At 46.0% G+C, this 19,203-nt stretch overlaps 1 protein-coding gene across 1 annotated transcript in view; it reads left to right on the top strand.

Annotated features, from left to right (window-relative positions):
* GRK2 (G protein-coupled receptor kinase 2) overlaps positions 1 to 19,203 on the top strand; it is a 258,235-nt gene that overhangs the window by 39,225 nt on the left and 199,807 nt on the right. The window lies entirely within an intron of this gene.

Below are 19,203 nucleotides of genomic sequence, written 5' to 3'. Positions count from 1 at the left end.
AGTCTGGCTTTTAAGGAAGAATGGGAGCAAGATATATTGTTCAGTACTAAGCCAGGCATTTTGGTGGGATCACCTTTAAACCACCCTGCACCCCTAGTTGCCAGGAATGCTGTTTGATAGTTGAACTAGTTCGGAAGGTTACAGCCGTCATTCTTGAGGTTAACGCTTATGTTCTTTTTATTCTTGAGAATAAACAGATATGATTTAATCAACAACTGAAAGGAAATTCTGAGATAGGCAAGTGGGTAGCATACTAGTTAGTAGATTGATTAGTGGGGATACCACCATTTTAAGGGTTTCTAATCTGCCCCACCATGAAATGTGCTTAGGTGACCATGTTGGCACCAGGTCTAATTTTTTCAATCATTTTTACTTTGTTCTGAGCTATAAATACTGACGGTTCTTCCCAAAACCAAATGCCTGTGTATTTATTATATTTCATTTGCCATTGGAAGTTGGAGTCCCCTTCAATGAGCTCTATAACCATTCTCAAAGAGCTTTGCCTCAAATTCCTTGAAAGCTTCCCCATGAAAACCATCTCTGTTCAGGATTCCCTTAATCTAAATTAACCAATCAAGAGGTCTGAAATTCTATGTGTGAGGATACTTCTACCACTGGGAAATGCACTAGGCCCGAATGGGCATCCCATCAACTTCTACAAAACATATCCACCCATGAAAATGGACCCATTAGAGTCTGTCCCAAACCAATTTGTCCATGCAGGAGAAGTGTTGGGCACCGCAGAGGAAGCCACCATTGTGGTTATTCCAAAAGGAGAGTAAAGACCCTTCAGACCCTAACAAATTTATACTGATGTCACTAATCTGCAGAGAGACTAACATCTATGCTGAAATACTGACAATACATCTTGCACCCCTGATTACCAAACTGGTTCATGCTACAAAATCACTTTATTGAAAGGGGACACACATATGATAATGTTTGTCTGTTTTGCCTTGTCATTGAACAAAATTTACCGTGCTCTCCCCTGCGCCAGTGGCCATTTCGCTGGACTTTGAGAAAGCCTTTGACAAGGTATCCTAGCCACACCTAGAGGGAGCCAAAACTAGATACAACTTTAGGTGATATATTTATCAAAATGGTTGTCTCTCTGTACGCCTGACCTACAGCTAGAATTAAAACTAACGGAGTCTTGTCTGCCCCGTTGGCCTTACAACAAAGAACACAACAAGGTTGTACACGACACGGCCCCCTATTTCTTCTCTCTGTTGATCCCCTAATGTTATTATGAAAGGAATCTAAGGATATTCCTGGCTTAAAATTTGTGACTCTTGTTTAAAACTGCAGCTAACGCTGACATTTGTATTGTTACTGAAGCACCTGGTACACTTTAAGTGTCTTAGATTAGTAGATAATTTACAATGTTTATTTGTACTCTTGAAATAGCAGAATATACCCCTTCCCATCATTAACTTTGACTTCAGAGTGCTGTTGTGCGTTTGACAGCAGTAAGGGGTGCCCAGGACTACAGTAATCCGCATGCTTTTGTTTTCCATCTGCTTTGGCAGCACAGCTGTCACCAGGAACTAATATAATCAACAAAAAAGAGCCTTGAGAATTCCGCTGAGAGGCGCTTATGCTCCACCCACATGCAGGTTTTACCTGATTCGAGGATTTGATTGGACCGATGGTGTGTGCTTCCACTTGAATAAAGTACTTGTATTGCACTTTGTGCCTTGTGGCAAAGCTTATGCTCAGTACAGCTGACTGAGTTAATTATGGTGGCTAGCCAATGATCACGGCTGTAGGGCTGATATGTGTATTATAAAATGTTCCTGAAAAAGATGGTAGGCCTGATGTATTTATTATGAAAAGCGTATATTAAAATAAATAAGCATTTACCAGTGGATTGTTGTAACTCTACACTAAAGCCTATGGATAGTTATTTTATTACATGGAATCTCACAGATTACCGTAGTAGGCAAGTGCTTTAGTTGATAAACCGTCTGCCAACCCCTGGGAATATAGGATTTTCTCTGCGATTGTTCTTGTTAGGCACTATTGAGAGGGATTGTACATTGTTTCCAACTGTAATTTTCTACATATTTGTAATTTTCTAACTTTATGCATGATGGTTGCCAGAGTGTGCACTTCAGTCTGCCTGTGTTGGTTATAGTGTCAAGCGAATGCTAAAGGCTATTGGCCTTTCTGGTTCCGTCAGATTCCTTCGGAGTGATCTGTTTGGTTATTTTAAACAAAGTAGCTCTAACTTAGTTATTGTGCAAAGCATGTGTTGAAGGCAATAGGCTTTCAAGGGTAGATTGTAATTACACTGTGCTAAAGTCTGTAGGCTAGTATTTTGTGGGGGTGGATCCAGTTTGCCAAAATTGCTTTGCATGATTGTGTGAAATTTATGTGAAATGCCAATCCGATTTAGACTATATTTTAGTGTGAAGTACATCCCTGTGTTAGTATTTGGTACGAGGATGCATTTCGTGCTTAAATAGTGAGGAAAAACGTGCCACAAACAGGTGCTCGCGTTCTGGTTGTTGATGTTGTTCCCACTCTCTTGCACTAAATTTTTGCTACGAATGGCAGATAATTAAGTGACGTGGCATAATGGCTAATTTTGGGAATTGCGCATACCAAGCATAAGTCGTAACTACATTGGTGTAATTTACATTTTGCACAAATCTAATATGTTACTACACGTCACCTCGCAGAGTATCAAAGTAGGCATGGGTTTTGACAACCAAACAAATCGTGGGAATAGAAGATTTGCACTGTGGTAATCCTTCTTAGGCTCTACTGGTAGGGATTTTATATGTTTTTTGACAGCTGTAATTTTGTTTATATTTGCAATTTTAATTTGGTCTACGTGGTGGATGCCATGTGGGAAATCTTATGACCAACACACTAGATCTGAGTTGGTTATGGTAACAAGCAAATGTTAGAGGGTATAGGTCTGATTGTTTATAATGAAAGGTTACGATGAAGGCAGTATGACAGGCGTACTGATTATGAACAGCACAGGTAAAGTCGCTAGGGATTCAAGGGTGTATTGCTACTTCTTGGTATTAAAGCCTTCAGATAGGTATTTAGATCGAGTTACATGAAATCTCACAAATTGACTTTGCAGAGAAGAGTTTCTGCATTGAATATTACTTCGCAAACCATAGGCGTTGAATATTTCCACTGTAACAATTCTTGCTAGAATTACTGTTCAGAATGCCGGACTTGTTTAGCTGTCTGATAGAATCTTGTAATTAAAAATAATATATATATACACACACACACACACACTCTACAGGCATAAATCGATCTTATTGTGCCACAGATGCATTTCAGGAACACTTTAATTCTTCAGTGTGCTTGGTCTCAAGGAAAGCAGCAACTGATCACCACTTAAATGAGTTTCTGCACATATTCTCCAGAGAGACAGATGACGGACTCTCAATTCCTCATGATTTATTGCTGTCAAGGCGCCGCCATCTCAGGACTATACTATTCTTGAGTAGATGTCATATTCCCAATGAATGAAGGTCACTGCACTCAGGCTTGTTCTTTAAACATTTTGAAAACAAGTCTCTCCATCTCGCTTGAAAAATCTCATTTTTCTTGCTTTCCTAAGTTGAAGTACTGCTGGATAGTAAATCCCTCGTTTGGCGCATATTGCCTTTTATCAGACATCCCATACCTTAATAACGTTGGCGCTGTTTGACCAATCTTAGCGTACCTTTCCAAAAGAAAAGGTCCATCCACCTCAACTCCTTGGCGGAAAGTTTTGTGGTGGTCCGTCAAGCGGGGCCGAGAAAAAGGGGCAGCCCCAAAATGCAATTTTCCATATGAACTTTAGACACAGCCACAGCCAAAATAGCTGAACCTGTTTACACCAAATGTGTCCGAAAGCTGGATTTTGATCCCGAAGGTGTGATTTTGGTGTAATCTATTCTGTTGTTTTTTGGGAAATTAAGCTTAGGAATGTATAGATATTTCTAGATGCAGTACCCTTATGGTAGGTACGTCCACTGAGTACCATAAGATGAGAGCAAGTGATCACATTGTTGGCCAGTACATGAAGCTGACATTTTACATTTGGATTCACTGGTGATGGGTCACATGCAATACGAAACATGTGTTCTTATATTGTATTTTCTGTGTATGTATGAAATAAGGCATCTGTATGGGAAATTCATTGAATTGTAAAAATAATACATGAACATATGCTGATCAACTAATTGAATGTTGCTTCAGTCAGTTCTGTGGGAATTGGTGATTGCTTTGCGAGGTTCTTTGTTTTTTGTTTATTTGGAAATCCATGCAATGCACCTTTTCACATCCGCCCCTTAGGGGTAATTGTTGTCAAGCCTGCTGTGTGTAAGGGACCCAGCCCTCACACCTTCCAAAAGTGGTATTTCCTGGGACTGCAAATACTGGCATCCTGACACTGCCAGATGGGCCATGGGCCAGCTTGAAAGGGAAGTGTGCATTAGCTGTTTTTTTGGGGGGTCAGACTGACGGAAAGCTCAGTCTAGCATTAAAGCTTTGTGTCCTCGAGGTAGCATGCAATCCGTTTGAGAGCATTTTCATGTACACAGAGAAAGTCTGTGGCGGTGGACGGTGTCAAATGCCACCGATACTTCCAGAAGCAATTGGGCGCCTCTCCATTCTTGTCAGCTGGGTTTTAGGGAACCCCCAAGCTGATCTGATGGCTGACTGTGCCTCTGTCTGAAACCAGACTGCGGGTCTGACGTCACGCCACCTTATTCTGTACATTTTGAAAGTTGAGTAACACACTGATCTTTCAAATATTTTTCCTAGGAATAGACCATTTCATATAAGCCCGTAGTTTTCTGGCTCAAATGGGTCAAGGTTTTTCTTTTTGAGGGGTGGTTACATGCGAGGTTATACATTTTTTGAGGTGCAGAGTTTGAGGGTGATTCTGGTGGTCTGTTGCACCCATGTTCAGCCTCTGCTTCCAGGGGGCCGCAGCACTTTGGCAGATCCCTTCTAGGAGTGCTTCCAGATAGCAGCAGCGTGTGCCCACCTTCATCCTGTCTGATGCTAACAGGGGCTCATTCAAGTTCCCTTTACTTGTGAGAGTTGGCAGGCGGCCACAGCGGGACATTGTGGACTCAGGTCTAGCTTGGTGGGCGTTGCTTCCAGGCTGCAGAAGCAGCATGCAGTGTCTTCTTGTCATGTGCTCTAATGTCCATTTTTATCTCAATGCTGCTATGTATCCTAAGCCTAATATGCTGTCCGAGTCCTCCCATACTCCAGAAGTAGCATTAACTCGCATCTAACTTGTTGTCCGAGTACTCTGAATAGTAGTGGCATGTCCCTGTTCATTCAGACCCAGCTGGTCTTTGAGCTCTCCCAGATTACAGCAGCATGACACTGTGCAGGCATCACTAATCTGTTTTGTTTTGTGTTCACAAGTAGCAGCGGCCTGGCCTTGTACCTTCATGCCTATCTACTGTGGCACTCAGGAGATTGCAGCAGCCTGGCCTTGTGCCTTCATGCCTATCTACTGGGGCACTCAGGAGATTGCAGCAGCCTGGCCTTGTGCCTTCATGCCTATCTACTGTGGCACTCAGGAGATTGCAGCAGCCTGGCCTTGTGCCTTCATGCCTATCTACTGGGGCACTCCTGAGATTGCTGCAGCCTGGCCTTGTACCTTCATGCCTATCTACTGTGGCACTCAGGAGATTGCAGCAGCCTGGCCTTGTGCCTTCATGCCTATCTACTGTGGCACTCAGGAGATTGCAGCAGCCTGGCCTTGTGCCTTCATGCCTATCTACTGGGGCACTCAGGAGATTGCAGCAGCCTGGCCTTGTGCCTTCATGCCTATCTACTGTGGCACTCAGGAGATTGCAGCAGCCTGGCCTTGTGCCTTCATGCCTATCTACTGGGGCACTCCTGAGATTGCTGCAGCCTGGCCTTGTACCTTCATGCCTATCTACTGTGGCACTCAGGAGATTGCAGCAGCCTGGCCTTGTGCCTTCATGCCTATCTACTGTGGCACTCAGGAGATTGCAGCAGCCTTGTGCCTTCATGCCTATCTACTGTGGCACTCAGGAGATTGCAGCAGCCTGGCCTTGTGCCTTCATGCCTATCTACTGGGGCACTCCTGAGATTGCTGCAGCCTGGCCTTGTGCCTTCATGCCCATCTACTGGGGCACTCCTGAGATTGCTGCAGCCTGGCCTTGTGCCTTCATGCCTATCTACTGTGGCACTCAGGAGATTGCAGCAGCCTGGCGTTGTGCCTTCATGCCTATCTACTGGGGCACTCCTGAGATTGCTGCAGCCTGGCCTTGTACCTTCATGCCCATCTACTGGGGCACTCAGGAGATTGCTGCAGCCTGGCCTTGTGCCTTCATGCCCGTCTTCTGTGGCACTCAGGAGATTGCTGCAGCCTGGCCTTGTGCCTTCATGCCCATCTACTGGGGCACTCCTGAGATTGCTGCAGCCTGGCCTTGTACCTTCATGCCCATCTTCTGTGGCACTCCTGAGATTGCAGCAGCCTGGCCTTGTGCGTTCATGCCCGTCTTCTGTGGCACTCCTGAGATTGCAGCAGCACACCCTTGTGCACTCCTGAGATTACAGCGGCACGCCCAGGTGCCCTCCAGAGAGTGCAGCGGCACGCCCAGGGGCTCTCCAGAGGGTGCTGCAGCCCGCCCAGGTGCCCTCCAGAGAGTGCAGCGGCAGGCCCAGGTGCCCTCCAGAGAGTGCAGCGGCAGGCCCAGGTGCCCTCCAGAGAGTGCAGCGGCAGGCCCAGGTGCCCTCCAGAGAGTGCAGCGGCAGGCCCAGGTTCGCCCAGGTGCCCTCCGGAGAGTGCAATGGCACGCCCAGGGGCTCTCCGGAGGGTGCTGCAGCATGCCCAGGTGCCCTCCAGAGAGTGCAACGGCACGCCCAGATGCCCTCAGACCTGGTTTGTTCTTTGTGAGTGTGCCCAAGCAGTTGATGCAAGGCACTCTATTCTTTTCTGTCCCCCTTTTAGCTATAACTTAGTTTTTTTTGGTACCCACCATGTAGTCTGTGCTTACCTTGCGCGATGTTATGGGGCACATACCTCACTACCCACCTCTACAGGCACCCTCACCTGCCCCTTCTGCCCATGCTGAAAGGGTGTGCCGGTCTGGGAGATGATGCGTTTTGTGGATAATGTCATCTCAGTCTCAGGATCTGGGCCCCCCTTCCCATCACAAGACCTGCCAGTCCAGAAGAGGTAAGTGCAAGCATTCAGAAGTCTTGTAGATCTGCCTTGCTGTTCGGTGTCTGCGTTCTCACAGATTGATATTCTGTATCTCTACTCGCTGGAGGGGAAATCAATATTTCAAATTTTTTCCTGTACAAAGACTGTTTCTGATGTATGCGGTATTATCATACGATGTAGCCGTACTTGAACAGAGCAACATAGACGTCCTTGATTTCGAGCTTATCAAGTCTGTGGTCCAGCTCCTTGGAGCTTTGGTTGCTTGGCACTAGGATCATCATCAGCTCCAGTGCTTGTTGCTCCACTCGGACCTTTCTCCTTTCGTCCTTTGGCCTTCGGTCTTCTGTTCTTCACTGTACGCATTGGTGCTGCCATAAGGTCTTGCATCCAAGAGCTCTTTGGGTGGCTTTTCATTCAACCATTTTTGCCAATACCTTTTGGGTATCCATTCCTTGCACCATGTGTTGCTGCCTGGACAGTGTGGTTTCCAGAAATTATCATCTTTAGGTAGGTAAGGACCAACTCCCTAGGTCCAGCCCTGGACGACTTCTGCTCCCACCTCCACACGCCCACACCTGTCTGGCTGGCCAGCTCACCACCTCCATTGGCTCTCGGCACACGTGCAGCCAGGACACCTTCAGACAAGAGATGGAAAAAGTGCAATAAAAAACAATACAAGGCAACAGGCCTTCTCCATGTAAGCATCTGTCTGGAGCGACATCCCCGTATCTAGCGGACCGCCCCAGCTCCGCTCCAGTTTAGAAAAGAGCTGTAGACCTATCTCTTTTAAGATCACTTGATTCTGACAAAGGGCCTGATATTCTAGTTTGGCATAGAGGGTTAATCTGTCACAAATGTGATGAATATATTGTCTGCCTTAATATAATTCCATTATAGACTATAGAACTTATAATACCGTGGACGGATATCCGCCACATTTGTGATGGACTTATTCCTCCTCCAAACTCTAAATCGTGCCCAAAGTTTTGTTCACCACTATTCTCGGAACCCGGCTTCCCCTCTAGTCACTTGTTTACTGTTACTTGGCTTTGGCTGCGTAAGGCACTCCGCTGCCTTTTACCGAGGTTCGCGCAGTACAAATCCTACATACCCTTATACAAACATCCTTGGGAGAAATGGTTTAGATCACTTGGAGTTTTTTGGTGAGGTTACCTTTCCCATCACGATCAGCCTCTTTTGACCAACATTGTAGCTTCTTATTCCTTTCTTAGTAGGTCTTTGGAACACTTCCTGTATGGTCATGCATGCGGAGCTCTTCATGTCATTACACCAAAACGTCATTGACTTTTTTTTTTTTTTACTTGTGACGTGACTGACAGTCTTGGACAAATATCACCATTGGACTTGCTCCTCACAACATGACCCAACTAACTCCTATGGCTCCAAATAAGCCTCATCGACAGATGCTCATCCTTTCTCTGCTTATTTATGAGTTTCCCAGAGTGTTTCAAGACTGAATTTCATTTTACATTGTTAAGAGATTTTATAAAGCTCTTTGAAATTAATGATGAGAGATACAGCTCAAAGATGCATTTTGGGGAAATTAGTCTGAATGAATCAGTGAGGGACGGCACTCAATGATGTTCTGTCATGATCATTGACCTCCACGTAGTTCTTTTTCTGGGTTTTTCCTATGATTGGTCTCATATCCCAGTTTAGAGTTGAGGGTATTACACATTTTGGGGCATTGACAACCCCAGGAACCTGCCTCCGTGTATCACCCTCTAGAAAGCAGTCTGCTTAAAGTGGTGGGCGTACACTGAGCAGATAATTTTTGGTGATGTCTTATGGGAAGGGTCTGGAAGAGAGTTTCTGCAGTTGGTTATTTTTATACTGTTTGTAAAGATGGAAACTGGTCTATTTAGTTAATTTTACAGTCAGCCATTGGACACAGCATCTAAACTTGTGGACCAGTGAAATACATCTTATCTCTCAGAAACCTGTTGCATTGATTACCAGGCTTGACTTCTACTTTTCAGCTGTTGTTCAATTTTTGTGGACTTCTTACTTATGATATCCTTTTCATGTTCAAAATTAATATTTTCTATAATACTTTTATAAATTACATTATCAAAGCCCAGATGAGCATTTTTTCCATACCATCAAAACCTTTATTGGGTCATTCTAACAGCCTAAGATGTCCAGATGTTTAAAGAGTGTTCCCTTGTATTGGATCCCAACATTTGCCCTAAAATAGATATGGTTTGGCCACACTTCTGCCTACGTTTGAGATGGTATCCTGGATGACCGTCATCCTGGTCATTGATGGTGTTCTGTAAACTATTCAGTAAATCTTACGATACTATGTGAGGACAGAACGCCGCTGCCAGACTTATTCTGGACCTCCCTTGCCAAGAACACATCTCCCAACACCTGAGGACCTTCCACTGGCTACCGGTCGAGAAGCAAATCACCTTCAAGCTACTCACCCACACTTAAAAGGCCATACACAACGCAGGACCAGCCAACCTGAACCACCGCATGTCCTGCCACACCCCCGCCAGATCTCTCTGCTCGGCCCAGATGGCCCTGCCCACCATCCATTGCATGCCCGTCGCTCACCAACTTCAGGAAGAACCTCAGGACGTGGCTCTTCAGATGAACCCCCCAGCACCTTGAGACCCTCACAGGTGAGTAGCCGCATTTTACAAAAAGTGATTGATTGATTGACGTGGTCCAACTTGGACAAGAACGTTGATGTGATCTGGCAACCTAATGTGGAGTATCTCATGCAGCTTCATGGTTATTGTTATTCCCTGTCCCTTTCGCATGGAAACCAAACTGAAGATTCTAAAGTGCTCTGAGGTTAAATTTGTAGCTTATGATGGTGGGGCCAGAATGGGGCCAACCACAGCCACTATTGAACTCTTGGCATTGGCACCGTTCCTGGACAATCTGCAACTCTCTGCTCAGACCGGAGTCTTAGTTGAGCAGTGTTGGCTACTGAATAATCCCAACTTGGTTCATTTGGAAAGTCAGCCATTTACAAAACCAGATAATACGTTATTAAAGTCCCAGCTAGTGGCTACTTGTAAGTATTAGTACAAGGACTTTAATGAAGTAAACACCTAGACTACTTCATCACCAAGAGCTACTCCATTGCCAAGGGATTCTCCTCTGCCAAAGGGATGCTCCCTGCCAATAGATGTTCCACTGCCAAGAGATATTCCACCACCCACCGGCAAGGGATGCTCCACCGCCAAGAGATACTTTACTGCCAGGGGATGCTCCGCTGCCAATAGATGCTCCACTGCCAAGAGAGATTGCACCACCCACTGCCAAGGGATGCTCCACCGCCAAGAGATTCTTTACTTCCGTGGATTTTCCACCGCTAGAGATGCTCCACCGCCAAGAATTAATTCACTGCTGAGATATTCCACCACCCACCGCCAAGGGATGCTCCACCGCCAAGGGATGCTCCACCGCCAAGGGATGCTCCACCGCCAAGGGATGCTCCACCGCCAAGGGATGCTCCCCCGCTAAGGGATGCTCCACCGCTAAGAGATACTTTACTGCACGGGATGCTCCACCTCCAAGGGATGCTCCACCGCCAAGGGATGCTCCACCGCCAAGGGATGCTCCCCCGCTAAGGGATGCTCCACTGCCAAGGGATGCTCCCCCGCTAAGGGATGCTCCACCGCTAAGAGATACTTTACTGCACGGGATGCTCCACCTCCAAGGGATGCTCCACCGCTAAGGGATGCTCCATCGCCAAGAGGTGTACCACTGCCAAATGATACTCCACCACAAAGAGACAACCACTTTGAAAGAAAAAGGGTAACTTTAAGACAAAGACTTAAGACAGCCATGGTCTCCTCATATGCACACTAAACGTCCGTGTGTGTGTGTTTGTGTGTGTTGTGTGTGTGATCTATGGCACTGGTTCCCAACCTGTGGTCCGCAAAGCCTCCTCAGGGGGTCTGCGACTGCTTCGAAAATTAAATAATAACAACAGATTAGGTCCCCTGCTTTCAGTAATGACTAAGTGGGGGGGTCACCACATTCCAATAAAGATTCGGTGGGAGTCCCTCTTGGCTCCAGTAATGATAAAGTGGGGGTCCACAGAAGTCAAAAGGCTGGGAACCACTGATCTGTGGTACTTTGTCCAGAAGTCCCTGGGGTTATTTAGAGGTTTGTGAAATTGGCAAGATGTTTCCTTATAAAGTTTATAAAGATAGTTCAAAACTTTGAAAGGTTAATGAAAGAGTACATTTTTTTTTTTTTTAAATGGGGAAAATCCTCTATAGATTTGTTTAAAAAAGAAACTGTTCAGAAGAAATCACTTGCAAAAAAAAAGCATTCAGCTGGAAAATGTCTGCGTGCTTTTTTTGCATGAAGTTTGTTTGCTTCAGAAAAAAGCTGGGCGGAATTCACATTTATGACGACTTGCCCAACAATGGGAAGAAGGAAGTGCCTTCATCAGTTTTCTCAAGGGCAGTGTTATGGCTGGAGCCAAGTTATTTATAGCAACCATTGCCATCAAAAATAATCAAATATTATTATAAAATAATTGCCAGCTGAGGTTGGTGATCTCTTAAGACAAGGCTTGGGATGACATGTTCACAGGTCGGACTCCCAAGGAGCCCGGCTGGCCCCTTACGCCCGTCCTAGCACTTGTGTACTACTGCTTGCAGGTTCAGGGCTCCTTAGTGTACATCTCGAAGTGAATCTACAGGGCTGGCTGAATGATCATGCATTCAGTGGAGCTCTGGATATCTGTGCCTGTCTCAGAAGGTAGAATTGCACAAATAGTGGAACACAAAAATGACTAGAGAACAGGAGGGTTTTTTTTTTCCTTTACACAGCTGTGCAACTATCATCTGGTTAAATTAATGAGGTGGAAAAGTTGCCTATGAGAAAATGTGCATGCAACAAAAGTTGGAAATTGTATAGACTTTAAGGGCTAAAGAAGTTATGGAGGGAGGCAAATGGACTTTTAGAGGCACTATCCTGTGTGTGTGAGCTTTGGTGGTCATGACCACAAGTGTGAATTGGTTGGAAACATATTTTGATGCCACTCGAACTGTTAGTCTAGTGCTCATGTGGAAACTCAGCTGCCGCAGATTTGTGGCGAATTATATTCGCGTACATCTGAGGTTGTGGCAGATTGAAGAATGTGTGAAGTTTTAATAGTAGATTAACACTTTTTAACAATCTGAGATAAAGGTGAGAATTTCGTGCTGCTTCGAAACCTGTTTGGATGCAGTCCCTGCTGTAGAGAACAAAATAACTAAGGTGCCTGATGTAAGAATTTCTGGATAGAAAAAGCTTGAACTCCTGGTGATGGTCTGCTTGCTTTCACATACACTTCTGGACCGGAGTATGATATTTCCTTTCCTTGTAAATTTAGATCACTCACCATGTTTGTGGACACAGTGGGAAAACAGAAGTTGCTTCTTGTAAATACAATGAGGAAAGGCAAACATGGAGCAATTGAATGGAGCGTGCCTGCAGGCTTCACGCTGCATCTAACTGGCATGGCTGGTTTCGATGGACTCCGGGGGTGAGGCTCACTGCTGAGCCTCGCACGACGTTTCGCCGCTGCCCTTCTTCAGGGCACTGGTGTTTGGCCTGTTGCTAGAAAGCATCAGAAGGCTAATCCTGTCGAGCCGGCATGCCAGCATTTCTGCCTTCTCCCTGTTATGTTCTCCTTTTTTAGATTACATTTCAGAATGCACATTTTTTGAGAATAGTTAATCAAAGTGACAGCTTGCCTTTCCACTTGAGGACAAGTCAGGTGTGCAAACGCTGCTCTCACAGTCTGGGCACAACAGGCGTGGAAGTTGGCAGTCGGGCCTACTTGCTGCTTCAGTTGGTTGGCAGTACCCAACTGGGACTATTTTTGTTCTAACCATCATGGATGGAAGTCCTGTCTGTGGAAGGAGCTGGTCTTTTTCTCCATTTTGTGAAGGGAGTCAGCCTTGTTTTGAGCATCACAGACTGAAGCCCTGTCTCCGAAAGGAGTCGGCTTGTTCTCACTCTTGGAGACTGAAGTGCAGGGTCTGACTAGAACTGGACTTTTTCTAACACCCCCAACCCCCCTTATCCCCAAGAGTTCTGTCCTGTCTTTGAACAGTCTGTCTTGTTCTGACCCTCAAAAGCTGAAGTCCAATTATTGGACTGGGGTCAGCAGTGTTCTGACATTATGCCAAGTCCAGTTTGTGACACTCTCAAAGTCTGAAGTCCTGATCTCACCCTTTCAAATTGTGTTCTGACCCTCATCCTTGTCCTGACCCTCACAGGCTGAAACCCTAGCTCTGATTGGAGCTGGTAGTTTTCTAACCCTCACTGACTGAGATCCTGTGTCTGAAGGCAGTTTGCCTTGTTCTGACCCTTAGATACTGAAGTGGACTCTTGAACGGGCAACTTTCCTTTGGCCCTTGAAGTCCAGTCTGACAGGAACAGGTTTTTTTCTCACCTTAACAGAACCTGAACTCCTGTCCTGTCCTGAAGGGAATCAGTCTTGTTCTTACCCTCACAGACACTGAAGCCGTGCCTCCGAAGGGAATAAGTCTTGTTCTTACCCTCACAGACCATGAAGCCCTGCCTCCAAAGGGAATCAGCCTTGTTCTTACCCTCATAGACCATGAAGCCGTGCCTCCAAAGGGAATCAGCCTTGTTCTTACCCTCACAGACAGTGAAGTCCTGTCTCAGAAGGTCGTCAGTCTTGTTCTTACCCTCACAGACCATGAAGCCCTGACTCAGAAGGGAATCAGCCTTGTTCTTACCCTCACAGACAGTGAAGTCCTGTCTCAGAAGTTCGTCAGTCTTGTTCTTACCCTCACAGACCATGAAGCCCTGTCTCAGAAGGGAATCAGCCTTGTTCTTACCCTCACAGACAGTGAAGTCCTGCCTTAGAAGGTCGTCAGTCTTATTCTTACCCTCACAGACAGTGAAGCCCTGTCTCAGAAGGGAATCAGCCTTGTTCTTACCCTCACAGACAGTGAAGTCCTGCCTCAGAAGGTCGTCAGTCTTGTTCTTACCCTCACAGACCATGAAGCCCTGCCTCCGAAGGGAATCAGCCTTGTTCTTACCCTCACAGACCATGAAGCCCTGCCTCCGAAGGGAATCAGCCTTGTTCTTACCCTCACAGAGAGTGAAGTCCTGCCTCTGACGGGAGTCAGTCTTGTTCTGCCCCTCACAGAGAGTGAAGTCCTGCCTCAGAAGGGAGTTAGTCTTGTTCTACCCCTCACAGAGTGAAGTCCTGCCTCTGAATGGGGTTAGTCATGTTCTACCCTTCACTGTGAGTGAAGTCCTGTCTGTGAAGGGAGTCCGTCTTGTTCTACCCCTCACAGTGAGTGAAGTCCTGCCTCTGACGGGAGTTATTCTTGTTCTGCCCCTCACAGTGAGTGAAGTCCTGCCTCTGACGGGAGTTATTCTTGTTCTGCCCCTCACAGTGAGTGAAGTCCTGCCTCTGAAGGGAGTCAGTCTTGTTCTAGCCCTCACGAGTGAAGTGGTGAGTCAGTTTTGTGCCAGTGTCTCTGGACTGCTGTACTTTTCTCCCTTTGTCTCAGAAGCATGACTGTGCCAGGCCTGAGGTCTGTGAATCTGGTTGCCAGTCAGAGTGTGGCGAAGTAGATTTGTGCCAGCGCCCTCCCTCTTGAGAAGGGTGTAGAGTGGCAGTGCCTGGCATGGTGGCACCAGGCCGAGTCGTACTCTGGCTGCCAGGGAGCTGGTGCCAGTACTCCGCACCAGCCCCGCTGCATGGAGAACGCTTGCCCTGGGGAGGTTGGCATGGTGCTTGTCAGCTGTTTTCCCTGGCTTTCCAGGAAGTCTGTAATAAAGGTGAAACGTTTGGTGGTGGGCGGGAGGTGTTGTAATTATAGGTGTATTCAAGGCTTGGCAGCAGGTGTCGCCGTGGGGAGCATGCTTCAGCTTGGCACCCAGGGTGGGTTGAGGTAAACCCACTTCTGCCACATGAGCTCTGCCCACACTTCTCATAGGGCCACACTGGCTGCCACCCCCTCCTAGGGTCCTGCTGCATTTAATAGGCCCATTAATTTACTCATTCTGCCACCTCCGGGTGGCTCTGCCCTTACTCCTCTCCAGGGGGCATCTGGGGGTTAGGGCGCCAGCTTCGCTTTTCAATCTGTTGTTGGTTACTTGTGAGATGTAGGCTCCGCCCTGTCTCCTTACTAACCACTGGTGAATTATTTATTTTTTTGCCCCGCTTCTTGCGTTACTGGTGTATTTTTTTATTTTTGTAAGTGGTTTTGTGAAGTAACACAGTTCTGCAACCTCCGTGCCCACCACCTGCTCTACAGGGCACCTTTATTTACGTCCTGCCCCCATCTCCCACCCTCCCCAATACTCTTGGGTTTCAGAGCCCCAGTCACCCTTGACACAAGAGGCCTGGTTTCGCAAGAGCCGGTCTGGTTTCCACCTAGATCCCTTCTCTTCTTTGAACTTTTGTGTCACAAGTCATTGCTATACGGAGCATTAGTCATAAGCTACTAGACTGCAGCAGAATGTCGAGTAGAACCCCAAGACTGGAAACAAGATGGTGGTGTGATGTCCTGGTCCCGGGGGGCCATTCTACCAAGGGGTTTATGCCTTGCCTCATCTCCTCTTAGGATACTGGATCATAATTTGGACCTGGTCTCTCCCTTTTTATTTTTTTTAAGGTTACAAGTAACTTTTAAGACCACACCCTTCTCATAGGGCAGTTGATGGGCTTCTCTTTACGTAAAGTAGTCACTTGTACATCCCAGTCCTTAAGATGTGTGGTTTTGAGCTGCGTAGTTTTCACAGTGTCAGTACCCTAAGCTGCCTCCTGCATAAAGGCTGGTAGTTCTGGAATTGCTTTATGAAGTCCATGGGAACCGCTTGCGCCCTCTAGTGGCAGCTCGTCCATCTTCTGCTTTTCCACCACCATGTCTTCCGGGCGGTCTTTATTCCACTTCCTGCTCTGGCATCTTGTGGTCATCCTCTGCTGTCTAACATCTCCTCACTACCCTGGTTACTCCATGGTCCACTCAACCTGGTGATGGAGCTGTCCCTTGACCCTACCATTGGATGTTGGCGTGGCGTTCCATGGATTGTACGTGGACTGTGGTAGGACCACCTCAACGGACTGGCTCCTAAAACATGGGCCTTCCTAATCCTGTCTAAAAAAAACACAGTGACTGTTGTGGTGAAAAATCACCACACTCCGTTTAGTCCCCGCAGTAAAAATGAAAAAGGGCCAACCGTCAAGGAATGCCCCAAAATATACAGTTAACTCAAGGGAGAAGCACTCCCACATCAGAGTTTATCAAAAGTTGGAAAATACATTTGAGGTACATAAGGACAAACATCATGGATCAAGTGTGATAAGTGTTGATTCTTTATTTCTTACTTTTATTAAAAAATATAAGGATGGACACAGCAGCGGGTTTCGCCCCTAAACATAGGGACTTCTTCAGGGCTGCTAAAAAACACATAACACACAACATAAGCAACATACAATATATTAACACAAGCAGACAATCTGCAGACTTTAAATAAACAATAATGCAATGTAAGTAATGACAATTTAAAATCAACATACTTCAAACCGTGCCAGGGAAAAGAGGGTCCGGTGATGTCATTCACTAATTTGGGGGAAACCCAAGCAATAACAACATTAGCACACATAATTACCCCGTGATATACTCCTGCCGTATGATTTTGTGGTGGGTAGCCACCTCTGCAGCCTTCTACCTGTTTGGTCGTCTGTCGAAGAGTTCCAAACACAGTGAAAGGATCAATGTGTTTGAGGTTCGTGAACTCATGCGCTATGTACATTTCCAAACTCGCTCACTCTTCCAGAACAGACTGTGCTCCCTTCACCTAGTGGCCTCGGAGACCGCAGGGCCAGTGCTTGGGTTCACTTGGAATGCTCGACTGTTGGCCAATCAGAGAAGCTTCCACCTTGGGAGCGTGCCAGTAGGTCACATTGTCCATTGGGCCGGATCTTAAGATGTTGTTCTAGGAGTCTGCAGCACAGCACCGGATGGGTGCGCGACACTGCACTCTTTGTTCAACCGCAGCCCACACTAACCCATCTTCTGAAGGCTTTTGGTGTTGTATCTTCCATTCTAATATTTTAAATATAAGAATTGTAGTCAAAAGAATCATGTCGACTTGTTGTTAATAGTTCTCCGAATGCTACCCTCTGTGATTGGGAAGGAAATTATATATTATTCCTACATTTTGTGATGGGTCCTTTAAATGTCGCCGAACACTGGTAATCATAACAGCGCTGAACAATCTCACTGCGTTTTAGGTCATTAATCTCTCTGTCCTTGTAAGAACTATATACTTCTAAAATGTTTATAAAAAGTTATACTCTGAAGCCGGCGGTCATGTACCGGATCATGGAGAGCTTAAACTTCCTGTCACCGCGAGCTATCCTTTTATGAGGGGCCTTGGATCTGCCCTCTTCGTTCATTGGTGTGTTCAGTACTTAATCATGTTTTAATTCCACCCACCACAGCTTACAGCAAGGGTGAGAGGGCCCGCCCACTTCAGTCGCTGTGTTTCTTACACTGTGAGTGGCTACATTTTGCCTGATCATGTGTGTAGTCCGCCTACTTTGAAATTCAGGGTTGGGCCTGGCGGGCCAATACATTATTTTGTTGATGTTTTTTTTTTTCTTTCAGTTCTTTATTCTTTTTAAGATCCTGCCTCCCGGGCAGCTTTTAGTTGTCTAAATGTGAAAGGCTTCTTATGGATAATACCAAGAGCCCTCCCATTGCTTAACATTGGTTTGTTTTACTGTCACTCTCATTTGCTTGCTGCTTATTTGATAGCTTGCCTTCTTCCTGTTATTGGGGTTTGACTGCCCTTTTTGATTGGATGACTTGTTTCTTCCCACTAATCACATGCGGGGAAATATTTTTTTTCTTTTTCTCTCTGCCCCCCATGAGATTGCACGTTTTCTGCAGCATTTCCTTGGGAGATGCTGCCCTTCTCCTCCCAACCGTGCTCTATGTACCCTCATTCCTAGCAAAATGCTTGTCAGTTGCTTTCCACACACCATCTAAGGTTATCTTTTTCTAGTATATATGTGTTGGCCTCCCTGGGCCCTGCTTCCAGTGCCTCTGTTGCTTCCCTGAACCCTTGCAGTCCTTTTTTTCCAAATTTTTTTTATTTGTAGGGCTGGGTAACTGCTGCCTGCTTCCAGTCTGCTCTGTAGTGCAAAACATGGTTTTGCTGGACTTAAAATACATCATTTTTATTTTTAAATAAAGCATTGTGTTTTTTGCTGATGCTGCACAGCATTGCCGAAGCCAATAGCTGAGACCAATTGGGTTTGCCTGTGCTTGTTACTTTGTAGACATCCTTATGTGTTTAAATGAATTCATCAGGACACAATATACCCACAGTACCTTATCTTTTCACCAGTAAGAATCCTATTTTTCCGTGATGTGCACCTGCCTGCTATTTAATTGTCACCGGTTGCTTATGGTGATAGCAGGGTTTGTTCTAGACTTTCTTTTGTAAATCCAGGGACTACTATGATTGCCTTCGAGCATCTATAGGTTTTCTGCTTGTTTGAACTGTTTGCCCCTGGTGCGGTTGGTGCAACCAAGCTTGAGACCTCTGGAAAGTATTTACCAGCAAGTCATGGTTGTAGAGGTCGTTCAGGCCTATTTTTAGTACGTTTTTTTTTACCATGGATAGCATACCTTGTACATAATCTACAACAAATTAAAATGAGAAGGTCTGCTGTTAGCCAAGAGCTCTTGATTTTACTACAGTCATGTATGTAATACCCCTACTTATAGGGGGTTTCAGCCAGCCCTCCTCGTCCATTGATCTCTTGCTGTGTCAATTACATTGTTTCCTCCACTCACAGGTTACAGCATGGGGTCAGCCCACTTCAGCCATTGGCTAACTTTATTGTGAGTGACGCTATTCAACCTTTTCACAGAGAGCATATCCACCCACGAAATAGTTCCTTCAGTACCAGTGACGACCACGGAAACGTGTGCCTTTTGAGTACATTTCTAGCCCTGAAGGGAGTAGGGGTGTGTGAGGCC

The sequence above is a fragment of the Pleurodeles waltl genome, chromosome 4_2 (genome assembly GCF_031143425.1).
Source record: "Pleurodeles waltl isolate 20211129_DDA chromosome 4_2, aPleWal1.hap1.20221129, whole genome shotgun sequence".
NCBI lineage: Eukaryota > Metazoa > Chordata > Amphibia > Caudata > Salamandridae > Pleurodeles > Pleurodeles waltl.
The sequence above is the reverse complement of the archived record's forward strand: the minus strand, read 5'-3'. Positions and strand labels throughout refer to the sequence as shown.